Genomic DNA, 20,799 nt, shown 5'->3' on the forward strand with positions numbered 1-20,799 from the left:
TTTTTAAAGATCTATTTTATTTTTAATTGGAGAGAGAGAGAGAGAGAGAGAGAGAGAGAGAGAGAGAGAGAGAGAGAGAGAGAGAGAGAGTGTGTTAGGAATCATCCTATGTGGGTGCTGGGAACGGACCTGGGTCCTCTGGAAGCGCAGTGAACGCGCCTACCCCAGGACCATCTCTCCAGCCTGGAGCGTCCTTTCCTGTGGTATCCCGTTCACTGCTGGGAACACAAACTCAACTGGGCCAACGTTAGGGTAGTTTGCGAGGGAGGCAACGTTCTGCCTCAGGAACAGGTGACTTGGGGAAAGAATGTGATCGCTACTTTGCTTGCTCCGCGTTACTGGCCAAATTCCCTCAAAATGCCATTTAAATCCTAGTTTTCCTTCCTCTTTAGTAACTCACGGAAGTACTAAATTCTTTTGGGGTAGGATGGATACCTTAGTCCTGCCTCCCAGGAACCGACCTTGCCTACTAACCAATCAGAATCCTCTTGGGGTTTGCGCTTGTGGTTTTTTTGGGGGGAAGGGGAGCCCCCCAAAAAAGTCAGCACTTGCTGACTTTCAACCAATCAGAGCATTATATTCTCCAGGCACAGGGATTGGCTCAGGGAAGCCATGTGACTGGAGCAAAACCAATGGGAGGCCTTCTGGAATTTGTTGCGCCTCAGAAAAGGCCAAATTTCTGCAACGTCACCGTGAGGTTGGCACTAACGTGGGCCACGCCCAAGCAGGGGGACGGAAGAGAGAATGGTACCCAAAGCCAGTTATGCCTGTGGCCTGGGCGTCCCCTCCGCCGAGCTTGATTATAGGTGGTGGCTTTTCGGGACTTGACAAAAGTGCGAGCCACTGCTTCAGGCCACCACCTATGGTCCCTGACTATTCCCGCAATAAAGACAGGACGCCCAGCCCTCAAGGAACCCACCTGCATAGTCCGCGCTCAGAGCATTGCTGGTGGGTTGCTTAACCTGAGCCCTCCTCTGCCCAGGCCTGGCCTCTGCAGGGAGAGACCTGTTGGGAATTCTTAGCAAGATACCGAAGGAGACCAGTGTGCGGGCTCACTGAATAGATGGCTTTTTTAAAATTATTATTATTGTTGTTGTCATAATTTGTTATTTTGAGGCAGGGTCTCATGTAAGCCTGACTTACCTAGTATTCACTATGTAGACCAGGCTAGCCTCAAACTCACGGAGATGCACCAGCCTCTGCCTTCTGAGTGCTGGGATTTTTAATATTGTGTGTGCATGGAAACAAATTTGCATTTCAGTGTGGCTGTGTGCAAATAAAAGCAAGCGCCTGGGAAGGACCAGAAGAGGGGGCTAGATCCCTTGGGAGCTGCTTGATGTGGGTGCTGGCAATCTAACCCCGGGCCCTCTGCAAGAGCAGTACTTCCTCTTGACCTGCTGAGCCAATTATCCAGCCCCCAAGTGCATGGCTTTTAAAACCACACGGGTGTCTGGGGACCCTAAGGCAGCAGGTCAGTGGCGCTCTGTCCCAGAGCACACCTGCCGCATAACAGAAAGGTCTGCAGACAGCAGCGGACCTGAAGCTGTGTGGGGCCGGGGTGATGTTTGAACTTGGCCTTCTGTATGGGAGGGGGCTCCCCAGGACCTGCCTGGGAAGCTGATGCGTGCATGTATGCTGTGTTACAGCACATTCTCCGAACTCTGCAGCCACACTGGCCACCGATCTGTGCTGACACACGCTTGCTGTGTTTCTCTGTGACCCTGTGTGTCTGCAGCCTTTTTTCCCAGAGAAGGGGACTGGGGAGAAAGGAGGAGGGGAAGGGAGAGGGAAGGGGAAGAGAAGGAGAAGGGGGAGGGACAATCAAGATGTCCAGCCATCTCACTTTTCTCTGGCCTGTATCCCTGGGTGGGCAAGTTTTATTTGAAATAGGGATGGAAAAAAAAAAAGACGAAGTACTTTGTCCCAGGGAGCAGAGCTGTTTTCACACCGTTCTGTCTGAGGCAGGCTGTGAGAGGGCGGGAGGAGCGCTACTGTTAGACTTTTGTTATTCGGTGCTAATGAGAAGGTGACACCGGGGACTGTTGCCAGCAGAGACTGCCTCGCATCCCAGGGCCTGGAGGGCATCTCAGGCAAAATGGTTGGTTTTATGCGTAAATAATTTAAATTTCCTGGTTAGCGGGCTCGGGTGATAGCTCAGTCAGTAAAATACTTGCCATACAGCTCTGAGTTCAGTCCCATCATCCGCGTAAAAAGCTGGGCGTGGCTGCTCGAGCTCCTGTCACCCTAGAACCCTGGGGGCTGGTGCTGGAAGGCCAGGGTAGCCAAACTTCAGGCCCCAGGTTCTAGAGGGTATCGTGATGGGAAAGATTGAAGAAGACCGCCAATGATGACATATAAGCCCACGCGCCCCACCCCCAACACACACAGATGGAGCCGTGATCGAGGAAGATACCTAATGTGGGATTCTGGCTCCACAGGCCCCTCCGTTCACAGACACACAGGCACACCACACACCTGGCTAATCAGGTAACACTGGCTGCCAGGGAACTGGGTTTGGGAGCATTTCTGTGAGTGCGTTTCAACGCATCTGTTTGCTTTCTCTGTAGCAGCCCCAGAAGGTGCAGAGGGAAGCAGCTCTGAGCCCGCTCTCTGTCCACAGCCTGAGTGGACGAGGCAAGGATTATCTGCTCATTCTAGAAGAGACGGGCGCTGGATGGGGCAGTTCCGAGAGGGCAAGAGGATGCAGTGGGCAGTTTTTCAAACTCCTCTTATTGAGAAGTCCTGGAGACAGCCCTGTGCTGTCTGTCACATGTAGCGAAGTTATACTGAACCCTCGCCACAACGCATGGTATGGACACCCCTATAATATGTTCCCTTTTCTCTTGAAGAAAGTGAGGCTCAGAGAAGTTTAAGTAAACAACGTGACCGAAGTCACACAGCAGTGCAACAGCGTGTTTTTGTTTGCTTGTTGCTACTTTGTTGGGTCACTGTCCCCTGGGGTCATCTGTTATTCGTGTTGAAACCTAGAGATCACCACCCAGCAGGAGGCCGCATAGTGAGAAGGGGTGGGAATGGAGATGGAGGGGTGATTCTTCCAGGAGGAAGAAGGCGTCACAATAGAATGCTGCTGACCTCAGGTGCCAGAGAAGGCTGAGGGCCATGGACGGGAGGCAGCGGTTGGGTGCTGGCGTCCAGGTCTCTTCTCACGGTGGATGTGGCATTTCTGCTTTGCTGTATTTACCAGTCAGGGTGTTTTTCTCTGCTGGTTGCCAGAACACTGCATGAGTCGGGTCACCATTTAACCATCATCATTTCGGCCTCCTTTAGTTGTCAGGGGGCTTTCTCTGTCCTTGGAGAGAACCCCCGGTTGTATCCCTGGTTGTATCCTCCAGGCGAAGGGAGGACTTCTGCCAGCTGGGGTTGCATCGTTTAGCATCAGGGGAGGAGTCTGTCTGCTTCATTTGCATGTTAAGAACTAAGAGGTCTGGGAGGTGCCTTTAATCCAAGCACTTGGGAGTCAGAGGCATGTGGATCTCTGTGAGATCCTGGTCTACAAGAGCTGGTTCCAGGCCAGTCTCCAAAGCTACAGAGAAGCCCTGTCAAAAAAAGGAAGGAAGGAAGGAAGGAAGGAAGGAAGGAAGGAAGGAAGGAAGGAAGGAAGGAAGGAAGGAAGGAAGGGAACTAAAAGAGGGACTGAACTAAAAGAGGGACTGGGCAAGGTCGCCCACTTAGTAGGGCCACAGCAGGTAAGACATGCACACAGGCACAACCACACTAGCAAGCCACCCATTGTTTTTCTGAAATGTCTTACGTTTTCTTTTGCTGAATCTGGACACCAGCCCAAGGGAAGGTACAGTCCATGTTCAGGTCGGGTCTTCCTACCTCAAGTGTAATCAAGACGTCCCCCAAAGTCATCTTGATCTAGACAGTTCCTCCCTGGGATTCTTTTCACAGGTGGTTCCAGATCGGGGGGGGGGGGGGGGGTCTCTTTGGGGATGGTGTTGGAATTCTAGGGCAGATGACCTAATTAAGGAAGAGAATGAGGGCCGATTGTTGAGAAAGAGGGGAGTCCTCTGAAAGGAGAGGCTGAAAAATGGTAGCCAAGGGACACCTGCTCGACTGCATGCTGGGAACTCTGTGGATGTGGTGTCTCTGTTCAGGCTGGCTGTTCCTCACCCTGCTCAGCCCCACCTCCTCACTGGAATTCATCCATCATCCCCTCTTGGGCACCAACTCTCTCCTATGGCATGTGGACTGGGCCAACTGGGCCATACCAGGCACAGCCAGTTGACAGAATGCTTTAAGGATGGACATACGATTTGAGAATGATAGGGTTGTGGTTGGGACTGCTGGGAGGGAGACGGTCTCTCTGGACTCACCACAGTGCACAGTGCGCTTTAGAAGGGAAGGATGGTGTTTTCTTACTCCCTGTGGGAGGTTCACCCTCTGGGCTGGTGAAGCTGCAGAGAAATGTCTTCATAAAACAGTACTCCTACCTCTCAGCTTCTCCTTCCTTAGCAGGTGGTCCCTGTCCTCTTGGCTACACTGTGGCTGCCATGCCTCCACCCACTGTTTCGATATTGTAGGCAACAGAGTAGAAGGACTAAGAGGAAAGTCAATTATCTCGTTCTCCCCACTCCTTTTGCTTTTTTTGTTTGTTTATTTTTTCGAGACTGGGTTTCTCTGTGTTTCCCCAGTTGCTCTGGAACTTGCTCTGTAAGACCAGCCTGGCCCCGAACTCATGGAGATCCACCTGCCTCTGCCTCCCAGGTGCTGGGATTAAAGGTGTGTGATACCACCACCCAGTTCTCCTTTTGCTTTTTGAGATGAGGGTTTTACTATGTACCCCAGGCTAGCCTTGATTTAAAACCCCTGCCTCAGCCTCCAGGTAGCTGGGGTCTCCGGCTTAGCTTCTTCTAATCTGGGGAAGGGAGGAGGCAGTTTTCCTGTCCCTGCCTTGTAGCCACTGAATCTTATTGATTAGGAGGCCACATGACAAACAGGCACATTTACAGCCCAAATAATCAGAGATTCCCTGCATGAAGGGAGTCGGCAACAGTTGGGAAGTGGCCTAGGGATGAAGCCTGGAATTACAGAGGAGCTGCAGTCGGGGGCGCAGGCAGTTTGGCTGCCCCAGAACTATGTGTGGGTCCCTTCTCTTGTCAGCAGGCAAGACCTGCTGACCTGCCTCCATCTTTCCTCTGCATCAGGGCCTTTGCCTCCATTGCATAACACACACTGACAGTTTTTGTTGTTGTTTGGGTTTTGGTTTGTTTGCTTTTTAGTTTCAGACTGTATCTGTTTAAACACCCTTGGAGGTGTGGTAGTGCTGGAGAGATGGCTCAACCAGGAAAGTGCTGGTCTAGCAAGCATGAAGCCTTGAGTTCGATTCCCAGAGTCTACATTAACAACAACAACAATACAAACAGAGCAAGATGTGTGGGTTCTGCTGAGAGAAGATAGGTGGATCCCTCTTGTTAGCAGGTAGGACAATTAGGTCTACTCGGTAAGCCCCCCTCCACCCAAAAGAAAAACCCAGGTGGCCAGCCCTGGAAGAAGACACCAAAGTTATCCTCTGGCCTCCATACCTATACACAAATTCATTTGTCCATCTTATTTTAGTTTTTGATATAGGGTCTCACTTTGTAGCTCTGGCTGGCCTGGTACGAGCTATGTAGACCAGGCTGTTCTTGAACTCACAAAGATGTGTCTGCCTCTCCCTCCCAAGTGCTGGGATCAAAGGCATGTGCCACCACACCAGGCTATTATTCTTTAATTAAGCCTCATGTAACTCCAGGACATTGGCAGAATATAGACAGGTGCTTTGCAAGAATGAGATGAACGGCCTAATGGGTATGACCTCTTTCGGATTTCTAGCAGGGTTCTTGTTCCTGCCCAGCCCTCACAGGCCGCCCGATCGGTGCTCAGGTTTTCTAGGCTTCCACCAGAATCAGCTGTTAAGCTTGTTCAGAGCAGTCTCGGTCCTCCTGACAGCCAGTTCCAAAGCCTACAAACCGCAGGTCAGGTTTCTCACAGCAACAGCCCAGCTTCTGCTTCTCAGCTCTGGTTATCCGTGTTAGAGGGTTCCGGTTATCCGTGTTAGAGCGTTTCAGTCCGTCATAGCAGGGAGGCATTGCAGAGTGGCTCGCAAGGGCAAGACAGAGCTGTGGAGCCAGGCTCAGCTGTCATCTTCAAAGATCTGCTCCTAGCAACCCGCTTCCCCTGGCCAGGCCCTATCCCTTAAGGTTCCACCACCTTCCCTTGGCCCCACCCTTGAGTCTCAGCATTACCTGTGAATGAAGTGTTCAAGACATCAGCCTCTTGTATGTTTTAGATTTGAGCCTTAACAATGGATCAGGCTGCCTTTGCAGGATGGGAGGTGTAGGCAGGGAGAGAGGCTTGGAGAAAAACCTAAAGAGAAGGGGACAGAATAGGGAGTCGTGTGGGGCTTTGGGAAATGCTGGGAGGCACGGGTAGTGCAGGGTCCCCATGGTTCCACTCTCCTGGCTTAGGCGTGGTGGTGGAGTGGGCCTGTGTTCTTCCCACCTGTGGGCTGAGGGTGAGGCTACAGGGTTTAGAAAAGCATTTTATGCACCTCACAGAGAGACACACAAGACTGGGACCCTCTCCATCCTCTGGGCATGCTTGGCTAGAGACTAGACTGAAATGTCCATTTACGGCCAAGGGGAAGAATGCCCAGGCTGAGCCTGAGGCAGAGACCCCGAGGCAGAGGAGGAGAGGGACAGGAAGATGTCATCACCCAGCTGCTCCTCCAGCCTTGCCTGGGGACACCTGTTCCAGCTATCTCACCTTGAGCTGTCGCATTCCTTCCGGCCGGAGGTCAGGGATTCTGAAATTGAGCCCGAAGGTGTCGGTCAGAGGTGCTGACTGTGGTATGTGTGGGTACCCAGGACCTAGGCCAGAAACAGCCATTGCAAAACGGTACCCTCAGCCATGGCTCTCATATTCCAAACTCAGTTAAGCCCTGGCCCAGGGGACCACCTATTACAAGTAGGCCTCTGGTTTGCAAGGCGGGCTGCTGCCAGGCTGGGACCCAGATGAGAGTGGAGGAAGGGTGTGAGCTGGGAAACAGAGCAGGCGGCAGAGATGAGGGCCTTGATGTGATACAAGCCAGTTCCATGAGGCTTTTGAGGAACTCGGTCCCAGGCTCAGTTCCAGCGGGGCAGAGACGTTCTTACCCTTGGATCTGCATATCCTAAGCACTGCTCAGCAAACGCCCCTTGGGCTTGAGCTGGTTCAAGCTTCTGCACCAGAGTCCCATGCCAGCAGATTCTGATACCAGACCCCATGTTCTCTCTTGTAAGTAAGTGGGTGGGTGGATGGGTGGATGAGTGGATGGATGGACAGGTGTGTGAGTGTGTGTGTGTGTGTGTGTGTGTGTGTGTGTGTGTGTGTAGGTAGGTAGATTGGTTATAAGTGGGCGGGTTGATGATGGGTGGGTGGGTAGAAGGATACGTGGGTACGTGGGAAGGGTGGGTCTACTGTAGGGGCATGGATAGATGGATGAGGGGTGAATGGCTAGGTAAATGGAGTGGTGAGTGTATGGATTATGGTTGGATGGATGATGGGTGGGTAGGTAGATAGGTGTTGGGAGCTGGTGGGGGCTGCAGACCCAGTCCCTGAATTCCCTGTGAGCAGCTTGGGGGCCTGCCCCGGGGCCCCCAAAATGCAACTATACGGGGCAGTGAGTGGACCGGCTGCTCCTATCAGATTCATTCCCCAGGGAAACAACTCACTGTCCACGGCCTTGGCCGGGGCACCCCAGGAATTGCTGGACTGGACCTCTGTGTCTCTACCAGGGCAATATTGACCCCACAAATGGGTGTGCAGGTGTAGGGGACTGGAATATATGGACCTCTTCCAGAGGGGTCGATAGGTATAGTCCTTGGAAAAGTAGCTCAGCATTTAAAAGGATTAAATTTTTGCCAGGAATTATAAACTATGATTATACTGAAGAAATTAAAATTATGATTGAGGCCAGGATGGGAGTCCTTGTCATCCCTCAAGAAGCAGGAATAGCTCAGCTAACACGTTTGCCTATGTTTCGCTCTACTGATCCATTCCTAAAATCAGAAGGAGGGAATTCAGGGTCAGGGTTTGCAGCCTCCACCAGCTCCTAACAGACAGGGAGATGGTGAATTAGTTATGGTTCCTTTGGTCACTCGCTGATTCTCCTCTCTCCCAGCCCTGGCCAGAGGGCCAGCACCAGTAGCTTTGGTAACTCTAGATAACCTCAACAATTGCATGATAACCCATTCAAACGTCTGCCCTACTGACTTGCAATGGTAGTTGTCAAGCCTGCTATGGTGACCACAGGTAATGGAATGGTGGATAGGTGGATAACTAGATGGATAGATGGGTGGATGGGTGGATGGATGGCCCATGAGTGGGTAAGTAGATGGCGGGTTGATGGGTGGATGGATGATGGATAGGCAGACAATGGGTGAGTGGATCGGTGCCATCCTTGGTCTTGGGTGTTCAATGTCCACCTGATACGGGCCAGTCTCCTCTTGCTACCCCTGTGCAGGTATTCAGTTGCACCATCTCAGCGGCTCTGTTTGCTCAACCCTGCATCCCTCTAGGATGATCCTTGATGTTTGGAGCTGACTGAAACCTGGGCTCTGGGCCTGCCCACATTGCATTTCTGACCCAGGCCAGGTGGACGTAGCTGGGACAGTGTGACATCTGTATATGTCTAGGCCACTGGTTCAGCTGTAAGCGATTGTATAGCGAGAAGTAGGTGTGGGTTTCAGGCTGGAGTCAGGTGCCTGAGGCTAGGAGGATGCCTGGCCTGTTCCCTCTGCAAGGTGGGACATACATGTACTCCTGAAAGGTCCATGAGAAGGGTCGAGACCAACTCTCCTGCAGACCCTGCCACCCTTTAGCTTCCAGGCTTTCGTGTGCCCCAAACTGCCCTCTGAGTGCCCTGAACCTCTCTCCCCAGGTACCAGAGCCTCAGGAGCCATCGAAGACAGCAGGACCTGGAGGAGCAGTGCGGCTGGCCCTGCCCTGTCACTGCCCGGAGGCTTGGCAGGGCTTTGCTCCCAGGCCCGGGACAGGAAGCCTTGGGTGTAACTTGCCTTGGAGTGGGGAACCTGCTTGGCTTCTTGGGTCCCTGGTCAGTTGACCGCACTCCCGATGGGTTTCCTGAAGATGTGTCTCTAATAGCATACTTGCCCATGAATCCTTTGTGCATGTCCACACTGGGGAGCTGACCAAGGGTATCCTGGATTTCTCTGCCTGGCCTGTGTGTGTTTGACTTGCTGCCAGGCAGGTTGGTCTTCTGGGATGGAGACTGTTATAGACACTGGGATCAAGGGGGAATTAGTGTTGTTGGCCACAGCTGTAGGTAGCTGGTCAGGTGTTGCTTCTGGAGATGTGTCACAGGTGGGAGTGCTTGTCCAAGGCTGGAAAGTGGCTTTGATAGTCATAATGAACCTCTTCATGGTCTAGCTTCAGCCAGGCCCAGCTCATTCCTCTGCCGTAGTAAATAACGGCATGTAAAGAAGCTCGCCGCCAAGCCCAACAGCCCAAGTCTAATCCCCAGGATCCACGTGGTGGAAGGAGAGGAGCAACTCTCACGTGTTGCCCCCTGACCTCTGTACCCGCACCATGGCAGGCACGTGCGTGCGCACAATCAATGTAATAGGAAGGACTCATCTGGGAAAATCCCCCTTCCGGGGTAGACACAATGATAATTGTCGTTTTCTCTATCTCTCGCTCTTTATTTTTGTCATTTCCCCTGGAAACCACCCTGTGATTATCTCATTTCATCGGCAAGAATGCCAGGGTTCAGAGTGGTTATTTAACTCCCAGTTATGCACAGCAAGGAGTGGCTGGAGCCCAGAGCCTACCCTTCCACTGAAGCTGACGTGGCATCCCTTCTTGGTGCCACAGAGGCCGCCCCTCAGCCCTCACCAGCCTTGGCTCCTAAAGGCTCTTGCAGCTCTCGGGCCTTAGAGCTGCTGGCCTGCCGGAGGGACAGGCCTTCTCCTCTGGTGCCTTCATCTTTGCCCTCTTGCTTCCACTTCCCTACAGCCTCCTCAGCTCTCCTTTTGCTTCCTGGGTTACAGCCACCTGGCTTGTATCTATGGTAACAGAGGAAACAAGTGGATACCCTGACAGCTAGGTCTAGATGACGGCAAGGAAAGGAAGCTGCTGACATCTGTCATGGGTGGGGAGGCAGCATCGAAGTCATAGATGTCCGTAAACAGTTGACACTCTTGTCAGGCTGCACTCACGGCTCTCCTGGGGCGCATACCCGCTTCCCTGGCTACTAGGAGATAGACGGCTGACTGAAGGCAGGGCTCTAGAATCCAGCTCTCATGAGGTCCTTGCTGATGAAGCTGTCTCTGAGTCACCCAAAGAGAGTCTCTCTCTCTCTCTCTCTCTCTCTCTCTCTCTCTCTCTCTCTCTCTCTCTTTCTCTTTTGGTAGACCAGGCTGACCTTGAACTCACAGAGCTCTGCCTGCCTCTGCCTCCAGAGTGCTGGGATTAAAGGAGTGCACCACCACCGCCTGACCCCACCCAAACTCTTGTAAGTGACTCTTCACCCATACTTCTGAGTGACCCTTCCCCCTCACTCCCCATGACCCCTCCTATAATAGAGTCCAGTGACCTCATTGGCTCACCATGCTGGACCAGGATAGAACTGTTTCTTTGGTTTGCATAGTGAGACCCTTTCTCAAAAATAAAACATGCTGGGCATGGTGGCACACACCTTTAATCCTAGCACTGTGGAGGCCGAGGAGGTGAATCTCAGTGAATTCCAGGCCAGTCTGGTCTGTGTAGTGAGACCTGTCTCAAACCAGACAAGAACAGCAGCAACAAAAGAAACAAAAATATTGCCCTACAAAGTGCTGAGCTTGGCATGGACTGGTGACTGTTGACACCCTGACACCCATCAACAATGCCAGGGAAACTCCGCCTCCAGCAGTAGACAAACCTCAGCCTTGCTCTGCTCTGTGGAGACAGGTGGCTCTCTTTCCTAGGTTCACTTAGCTGTGGGTTCTTTTAGATCTTAAAACTTGGGTTTGCCATGTTCAGTAAGATGGTGTTGAGGTGTTGAGGGAGGCAGTGGGGTGTTGAGGGAGGCAGTGGGGTGTTGAGGGACATGGTGAGGTGGTGAGGGAGGCGGTGGGGTGGTGAGGGGCATGGGGAGATGGTGAGGTGGTGAGATTCTGAGCCAGCTAGGCTACTGAGAAGTCCCCTGACAGCAGGAGAAGATGTGGGGAGTAGGACGCGCCCAGCTCTGGAGTGTCCCGAGAGTACTACAGCCCTAGGTGACAGCTGGGGCAGCTCAGTCAGGACAGGTGGACAGAAAGGTAATATAGGAGGGTGACTGGAGGGGCTGTGTGACCTCATCTTATTGCTGGAGGAGCAGAAGGAAGAAGAGGAGGAGGATAGGCAGGAGGGAGAACCAGTGCGCCGCCTGACTTCCTTCCCTGAGACGTGGCTGTGGTAAGGCAGCACTCCTGCGGAGAAAGGCCCTGTTGACCGAGGCACCCTGTAAGTGCCCATCCAGGTGCAGGGAGACAATGGTCAGATAGCCTAGTGAAGTCACAACTCGACTGGCATCAGGACAGGGGGCCAAAAGATCACACCTTTGAAATGAGTAGAAGGTGTCTGGTACCTGCCACAGAGCATGCTGGGATGTGGGGTAACCATAGAACCTTTGAGAAGCTAAAGCAGCAAGTCTGGGGTCTTCGAAGCAAACAGAATGGGTGGATTGTATGACCTTGGCTATCCAGCATGAAGCAAATCTGAGATCCCATCCTGCCACTCATGACCTTCCCACAGGCCTATCCCAGTGGCATTGCATGTCCCCGGGGCCTTTCTTCTCATCAAAGGCTATGGAGGCCCAAACCTACATGAACAGTGCCCCTGGGTGGTCCTCACAGTGCGGTGGGCCATTCGGCTGCCCCCTTGACATCTGCCTTCTGTAGAGCACATGTTGTCACCAGTTGACACTTACACAAGCCAGAAGCGGCCAGGCCCACACTCATCGCCATAATAAACACATGCGGTAGTTTGGGAAAGCTGAGCTCGCCCATCCATCAGTCTACAGTGACACACATAGAGCCCTGCGGGGGAGGGCGGGAGGTGTGCTTCCAAGGACAGTGCCAAGGCCAGGTGTGCAAGATGAAGTAGAGGTGAGATGTAGGGCTTGTGTGTGCATGCATGTGTTTGTGCTATAGCTGTGTGCATGCATGCAGGGGTATGTACGGATGCTTCATGTGTGAACAAACATGTATGCGTGTGCATATTTATTTGTGCATGTGTTTGTACATAAGTTTATTTGTGCATACACAGGTGTGTACATGTGTATATACTCGTAAACACGTGCATAGACGTGGATGTGAAAACACCTTTGATTATGAGTTAGAAACCGAGAGCCTCTCAGCAGCTGGTAAGATTGTGTGGAATATGAAAACGTTATCGGAAGCCAAGGAGGGTAGTGCATGCCCGTGGCCCCGGCACTGAGGAAACTGAGGTCAGAAGATGGCTGCTAGTTTTTTCATAACTTAGGAGAGAGAGCTGCGAGTTCAGTGTATGCAGATACAATCCACTTTCTCCCTTCAAGGGACTTTCACGCTAATTCCAGGGATTCAATGTTAGAAACACCTGTTGTGCTGGGGTGATGGCTCAGTTGGTAAAATGTTTGCCTTACAAATTCTTCAGGTCAATCCCCAGCACCCCTTTAAAGGAAAACAAGAACTTGAGCATGGTGGCACACACTTATAATTCTACTGCTGGGGAGGCAGAGACAGGAGGGTCCCCAGTATTCCCTGGCTAGCCAGTGTAACCTAATGGGCAAGCTTCAAACCAGTGAGAGACCCTGTTTCTTTCTTTCTTTCTTTCTTTCTTTCTTTCTTTCTTTCTTTCTTTCTTTCTTTCTTTCTTTCTTCTTTTTTTTAGTTGTTTTTTTGTTTGTTTGTTTTGTTTTGTTTTTTGAGACAAGGTTTCTCTGTAGCTTTTGAGCCTGTCCTGAAACAACTAGCTCTTGTAGACGAGGCTGGTCTCGAACTCACAGAGATCCACCTGCCTCTGCCTCCCGAGCGCTGGGATTAAAGGTGTGCACCACCACAGCCTAGCAAGAGACCCTGTTTCAAATCTAAGGTGGATTGTGTCTCCCAGGAATGACACCTGAGTGTAGGCAGGATTTTTTTTTTTGTCTCCCCAGCCAGTTCCCAAATAACCACACAGAGACTTATTATTAATTGTAAATGCTCAGTCAATAGCTCAGGCTTATTTTTAATTAGCTCTTATAACTTACATTAACCCATTTCTATTCATCTATGTGCTGCCCCAAGGCTTGTTTATCTCATCTATATACTTTCTAGCCTGTTCATTCTGTGTCTCATGGTATCTCCTCTTTATTCTCTGACTCCGCCCTCCTTCCCAGAATCCTTTTAGTCTTCTTCTCCTACCTAAGCTTATCCTGCCTAGCTATAGGCCAGTCAGCTTCTTTATTAAACAAATCACAGTGTCATATATTCCCACAGTGTAAAAGAATAGTCCACACCCGAGGTTGTCCTCTGACTTCTACATGCACATGCACACATGTACATGTATATACACATGCCTGTGCATGTATACACACATGCAAATACAATACATGTATCATGTATATGCAGAAATCTTGTTGGTGTACATCAGAGTTCTACAATAGCCCAGAATGAAGTATAACAAAGGTTTATTTATCTGGGTATAAACTCACAGAAAGAGTAGCAATCTGCAGTCCTCTGCATGTACCGGGAACTGGAACCAAATCCAGTAGCCAAGAAGCCTACACACGCTTTTGTCTGCATTTATAGTACATGAGACCATTCCCAAAATGGGCCGATATCTTAAAGGCTATTGGATGAAGGAGTTCCCACAGAACCTCCTCTCTTTTGTCTAAATAACAATCCGCTTACAAAATTTCTTCAAAATTAAACATGTCTACATACTGCCCCTGTTTTTGGACAGGGTGACTGTATTGCGAGTGTTGTCTAGTTCAGGACAGTCTGGAGAAGGCCTGGACCTTCTGGGGGCCAGCAGTGGTCCATGTAATTGAAGGTTGCAGATGCATCTCCTGTGAGTGCCAGGTGTTCCCTAGAGCAACAGGGATGCGTGGGGAGGTGGTGAGGGTGGTGGTGGTTGACTACAGGACCCGTCTGGAAACTGGGTGGATTGGCCCTCTCTCCATGTTTTAGAGTTCCTAGCTTCAGAGAGTGACCTCACCTCACTAGGGTGCCTTTTCTTTAGATGCACACTGGCTCCCTGACAACCCAGGTCCATCAGGCTGTGAACTTCCTGTCTCCTGGGCTGCTCTAGGGGAGGGGGGGTTCGCACATCACGTCTTGTGAACATCCTGGCCTGGAGCGATGTGCTGGTCAGGTTGGGTAGTGACAGTTAGCCTTGGGGAGGTGTGTTGGTCACACAGCAGGGTGAGTAGGGACAATCGGGCTGAGCCACATCCTGGGACCCTGCTGACCCAGGTCTGGTTGACATTTTCAGTCAGAACCTAGGAACCTTGAAACCCTGGCCAGAGGAAGTTGGTGCTGCCACAGCAGGGGCAGCCATGGCAGCTGCCACCTGAGCCTCCCCAGGACAGTGACCAACAATTGAGACACTGTTGCGTGCTGTTGGCCCTGTGAGCATCATATCTAGCCTTAGACTGTTTTCCAGTGTCACCACCGGACCCCAGAGTGGTGTCAAAGCCAACTTAGTTCATACTAACTACTGCTAGTTCAACAGAGAGAGGGAGGAATGGGGACAGTGAGGCCATGCCAGCCCCTCTGGTACCTGCGAATATCGGGGGTTCTGTAGACAGCTCTGGAGGTAGTGGAGCAGCAGTGACAGTTTATTAGGAAAAGACAGGCTTCAAGGGAGGGACCAGCTAGAATCCAGGACAAGTTTGAAGGCTAGAGAACAGAACTTTGGGACTTTGGGAAGAGAGGCTCATTTGCATGGAAGCCTCATTTGCATGAGGCTCATTTGCATAGGAGGAGCCTTTGCAGGGCGCCGGGTTTTGGCCCTGTCACTTGCAGTTCAACACACACCTTCACTCATCACCTGTCTCCACCCAGGGGTGTGTGTTAGTGTCATAAGGAGCCACAGCTTACCTCCAGACTCTCCAGTGTGCCTCTGCTCTGAATCAGTGGCCCTGACTAGTTCTAGCTGGCCTCAGCAGGGGCTTCCCAGCCTTCCTCTTTGCCAGCCCTTTGGTTTCTCCTGGGCTGCTTTTGAGGTCTCACGTAAGGACTTCTGGACCTCACTTCCATCCTACTCTCCTGCCCACAGCTTCTACCTCATCTTCTCTCAGCTGAACCGCCCCCCTCCCCCACGAGGTCTCTGTTGGAATAGCAGTGAAGTCATATCCCTCCAGGGGGCACATCCAACGCCCCCCCCCCCATGCTGCATTTTGAGAGCACGGATCTTCTCAAGTGTCCCAGTGCCCTCACCAAAGAAAAGAAGCAGTGGAGAGAACTCAGGGAGGTGTGGTGACAGGAAGAACATAGCACACATAGAAGAAGCCACACACACACGCCCGGGGAGAGAGGCAGAGGGGTTCCTGATTCGGGGCTTCTGTGGCTTCAAGCCCCTACTTTGGGGCATTGGTGATAGAGGTGGGTCATCTGTCTATCTGTTGCTTCCATTGGTTAATTAATAAAGAAACTGCTTGGCCTCCTGATAGGGTAGAATTTAGATAGGTGGAGTAAACAGAACAGAATACTGGGAGAAAGAAGCCGAGTCAGGAGTCTCTATGATTCTCCCACTCCAGACAGATGCAGATTAAGATCCTCCCTGGTAAGCCACCTCATAGGCTACACAGATTATTAAAAATGGGTTAGATCAATATGTAAGAGCTAGCCAATAAGAGGCTGGAACTAATGGGCCAGGCAGTGTTTAAAAGAATACAGTTTCCGTGTAATTATTTCTGGGCATAAGCTAGCCATGCGGGAGCTGGGGCAGCCGGGTGCTGGGAATGTAGCCCGCCACTCCTCCATCATAACACATTGGTTATGGCGGTCACAGACACGGACATAGCAGCTCTCCTCTGCCTCCCACTCTGACCACAGGGACACCGTGGTGGGATCCACAGCACACGATCTGCAGCCTCCACCTCCCAGGGGAGGGCTGAGGGGAATGTCCCACTTGTGCCCACAGAAGATGTTGGTGTGAGTGAACACGGGTCTGAGCTCTGGGTATGTCTGCCACTTGGCAAAGGTTTGGTTGCTGCGGCCCGGGAGACTTCACAGAAGCCCTGGGCTAGAGTTGAAAGTGAGGCCAACACACATGGCTCAGGTCTTATGCCCAATGGTCCCTCTGTCCTGAATAAGCAGAAAAGTGTGGAGACTCTGATATGTCTGTCACTCATAGGTCCAGTGACAGGTACCCGTTGAGGTGACATCCCTTTGGCATTAGGGAAATCCCAGGACTGGGGTACTCTGTAGCCACCGAGGGACATCAAGGAAACACCTTTGGTGATGAGTAAGTCAGCTGAATGCAGGTTATACATGCCGTACAACTGTCATTGTGTGGACACAGAGTTTCAATATCTACTGAAAAAAAAAAGGCACTTCCAAGACCAGTCCTAGGAAAGCCACCTGTTTGTGTGAGAGAGGGTCTCCTGTAGCCCAGGCTTGCCTCCTATTTGCTGTATGGTCCAGGATGTCTTTGAACTTCTAATCCTCCTGCCTCCACCTTACATGTATTGGGATCACAGGCTAGGACTGGCCACAGGACCCTGCCCATGCCAAGCAAACACTGTACCAGCTAGGCTGCCGTTCTGACGTGTTTAAATCTGTAACTATGGAAGGACCGAGGAAGGGCAAAAGGAGAAAGAGGGACGCAGACCAGGGTGTGGCCTCGGCTCTGTGTTGGTCACCTGTCCATGTGAGCCACACCCAGTCGAGCCTGAAGCATTTCGTACCCAGCACTCCTACCCACTCAGTCTCCCGTGCAGGCTCTCCAGACTTTAGGTTCTGTATCTGAAGTGTTCCAGTCTAGAGTTCAGCTCCTCTGCTTGGTGCGCATGGGCAACACCTGTAGTCTCCACTGGCTTCAGTTCGCCCTGTCCATGCAGTGGGGAAGCTGGACGTGCCTGTCTCGGGAAGCTGTGGCGGCAGCGGTACATCTGGCACACACTCCATGCCCGGAGAGCCAAGCCACCACCCTTCTGTGTAAGGCTGGCCTCTCTCGTCCTTTCTGGGTAGACTAGCTCTTCCGGGATGACTTCCCATCCTGTGAGGGGTTCCCAAGGTTGAGACAGGCAGCCTCCCACCTCCCACCCCTCAAAGGGGCAGAGGGCAGGGGCAAGGTAGGCTAGGGCGCCAGGACGGTATTCCTGTGGGAACGGCCCCTTGGCATCTGGCACAAGACAACTCCCTCGTGCAAAGACCAAAGGCCCGGAACAAAGAAGGCTGAAGTCTTCTTAGGCTTCAAATGCTTCTGGCGAACACTGTTTTGATGGCTTGGATGTAAACAAATTCTGAACATATGGATTAAATTTCTCCTGACGGGCTTAAAAACTAAAGAGAGAAAAAGAAAGTCTCGGGCAACGTTCATGTTGCTCTTCGCCTATCTCCAGGATCTTTGGGAAATAATTGGAGACATGTCCTCACACCCCACCCAGCGCTAGGCTCTGTCCCCCCCTCCTTTAATTGCTGTTATGACTCACTGTTGAGTTGGTGATTATTCTTATCCAGTTAATGAGAGTAATCTATAAATTACCACTGACCCAGATTCATTATTTAATAAGACTTAAATTACACACCCAAGTTTTCAGGAGCAGAGGGCTGGAGCCTCCAAGAGGCATCTGCAAGTTCTCAAAGACCCAATGCCCCATGCCGATGCTGGGGATGCTCTGGCCACCCTGCCCCCTCTGAGCGCATGGCCTGGATAGCCTGTTGGGGCACCTGGTCAGTCTCCAGGGCTTGACACTCACATTCTCCCAGGAACTGACTTTAGAATCCCACACACTGGGAAGGCTAGAAAGTAGCTTTCCTGTTCCTGCCTCTTTGGATGACTCTTTGGCCTTTCTGAGCCTCAGTTAACCCCGTATCGCATGATGGGGCACTGATCTTTATGGGGCTTCTTCTTTGGTTTGTTACTTGAGACCGGGTTTCTCTGTGTAGTCCTGGTTGTTCTGAAACTCGCTCTGTAGACCAGGCTGGTTGAATGCAGAGATTTGTCTGCCTCTGCCTCCCAAGAGCTGAAATTAAAGGCATGCAACACCACCTCGCTTTTATGGGACTTCTTACTGTGCATGCAACATGCCGGGATTTCCCAAAGGGTGTACACAAGTCGCCGTCATCAGGGCTTCTTCCTCAAACCCAGTCACCGTGTCACAGACTCTCCAGGAACAGAAGGTCAAAGTCACTGCCAGCTCTAAGGCTTCGGCCAGTGCAGGTAACAGGGAGTGTCCCTCACCACTACCTCCTGTGTCCTGTCCATAGGAAGGCTTCCTGTAGAGCCAGATTAGCCCCCCCCCCCATTTAGTAACTGTAAGGGCTCCATTTGTCTTTATATTGAAATATATACTTCAAAGCTTGGGCTGGATGATTGTACAAAAAAGGCATCTGGAACTTTTTTAAAAATATATTTTGATGACCATATTAATTACACACAATAATAGCTCTAATTATGGCGTTTTCATATATGTCCATGCATTTGATCATATTTACCCCGTTACCCTCTCATGTCTCCCTCCCCCTTCTACCCCTTTCCTCCTCACCAGCCTCCAACCCCTGTTGGGGTTAAGCTCCACTGTCCCCTTGGGAACTCCTAAGGATCCTTAAGTGATCCGCCCTCCCTCTTCTGTCCCCTCGTCTGCTACTCAACTAACTGGCTGTGCCTTGGCAGGGGCAGTATACACCCTCCTTTCTTTCCCTACTCCTTGGCGAGGTCCCCAAGTCCAGCACCCTGAGGCGCAGTCCTCAGGTGAAGACTACCCCTAGAACATGACAAGTGACTTCTTTTCTCATTGCCTTGGACCGGTGGAATCTACAAGACCCACATAGAAAGTACATTCAGACATTTCCCTGGCTGGCCTCTTGTTCACATGGCCCAGCGTGTTCCCTACTAAAAGTGGCCCCTGGGAAGCGAGGGTGCTGAGACCCAGCTCTAAGCTTAGTGCTTACCTAGTGTCCCTGGGCTTCATCCCTAGGAACCAAAGGGAGGAGGGGAGGAGGGAAGAGGGAAGCAAGATGAAAATGAAAGAAGGAAGAGAAATAAGAGACGGGGGGGGGGGGGAGGTCACTGGACACACTCCTACACTGACTCCACATGGCCTCAGTGTCCATCCTCCACCCCTGGAAATGCCACTGTCATGGTCCCCTCAGAGCAGGCCCAGAAGCCTAAGGCTATCCAGAAAAGAACAGGGATGCCTGTGTCTTGCTGGGGAGTGTCCTTCATTGCCAGCCTGAGGTCACACATGGCTCCAAAGTTGGTTTGGGTTCATAAAACTGTTGGTTGTGGAACACACCGGACATGCGCTTTCTATCCCAGTGACCCTGCTATGACCATGGAGCGCTTCTCCATTGCCGGCCTCAGAATGTCCACCTTTCATCTTGCAACTGAAGTTTCCTCCCCCAGCACCCCACTCCCCCCTTCCAACTTCTGTCTCCATGACTGCGGTGGCCCCAGGGATGTCAGTGCAGTGGCCTCAGCTGAAGGTGGCTCTATTGGCCACTGCCAACTTTGTGGTGGTCAAATGACAGAGCCGCACGCTGACTCCTGGAACTGGCTCTATTCTGGGACAGCCCTGTGCCCTATGAGCCTCTGTTACAATGGCCGCTGGTGACGCCAGCATCCTCCAAAACTGTCAGTTACAGAAGAGTCATCTGAAGTATGATTGTGGCAAAATGGCTGTCCCTAGTTGGGGGTCTAAAGGGGAACCGAGGCACGAAGGGACTGTGGGTGTGTGTCCTGTGTTTGTGGAGGAATTGGGCAGAGCTGGGGTTCTATTTGCTTCAGTGCATGCTGAGGTTTTTAAGAGCTATGGAAAGCTTTGAATTTCCAGGAAATCGGCAGGATAGCAGAATAACTGCCTGCTCCAGTGGGTTTCCTTCCTTCCTTTCTTTCTTTCTTTCTTTCTTTCTTTCTTTCTTTCTTTCTTTCTTTCCTTCTTTCTTCCTTCCTTCCTTCCTTTCTTTCTTTCTTTCTTTCTTTCTTTCTTTCTTTCGTTTTTGTTTTTAAATGTGCCTTGGTGTTTTGCCATGGACATCAGGTTCCCTGGGACTGGAGTTACAGACAGTTGTGAGTTGCCATGTGGGTGCTGGGAATTGAACCAGGGACCTCTGGAAGAGCAGCCAGTGCCCTTAACCACTGAGTCATCTCTCCAGCCCCTCCAGTGGGTTTTGGAATGGTTGTTTTAGTTTGTTCTGGAACAGGGTTTCTCAGCTCACGCTCCCTGTGTACAGAGTGCCGTGTTCTCTCTGAGGGTGGAGGAGCTGTCCTGGGGGAAGAGGAAGTTTGCTGTACCCACTGCCCTCTCTTCTCCCCTCTGCCTGTGTAAATCAAAATTCCCCAGCGGACAAAATCTGCCACCAGCCACGAATGGGTAGTCTAGGATTTCTGAAGGAATCCCTCTTACACCCTTACAGCCCAGCAAACGCAGACACCAAGCGTGCACGCGGGGTGGGTGGGGGGAGGGGGAGGGCGGGTATCCGATTAAAGGAGGAAACAGGCAATAACAATATAGCTCGTGTTGTAAGATTCTATTCCATGCGGTTGGTGTCTGTCTGGATTCCTCATGTTAGTATCTATTACATTTAATTACATTTAGCATTGTGTTACATTTAATATTAGGTTACTAATTTTATTTAA

The sequence above is a fragment of the Alexandromys fortis genome, unplaced genomic scaffold (genome assembly GCF_014885135.2).
Source record: "Alexandromys fortis isolate MF-2015 unplaced genomic scaffold, M_Fortis_MF-2015_v1.1 scaffold_81, whole genome shotgun sequence".
NCBI lineage: Eukaryota > Metazoa > Chordata > Mammalia > Rodentia > Cricetidae > Alexandromys > Alexandromys fortis.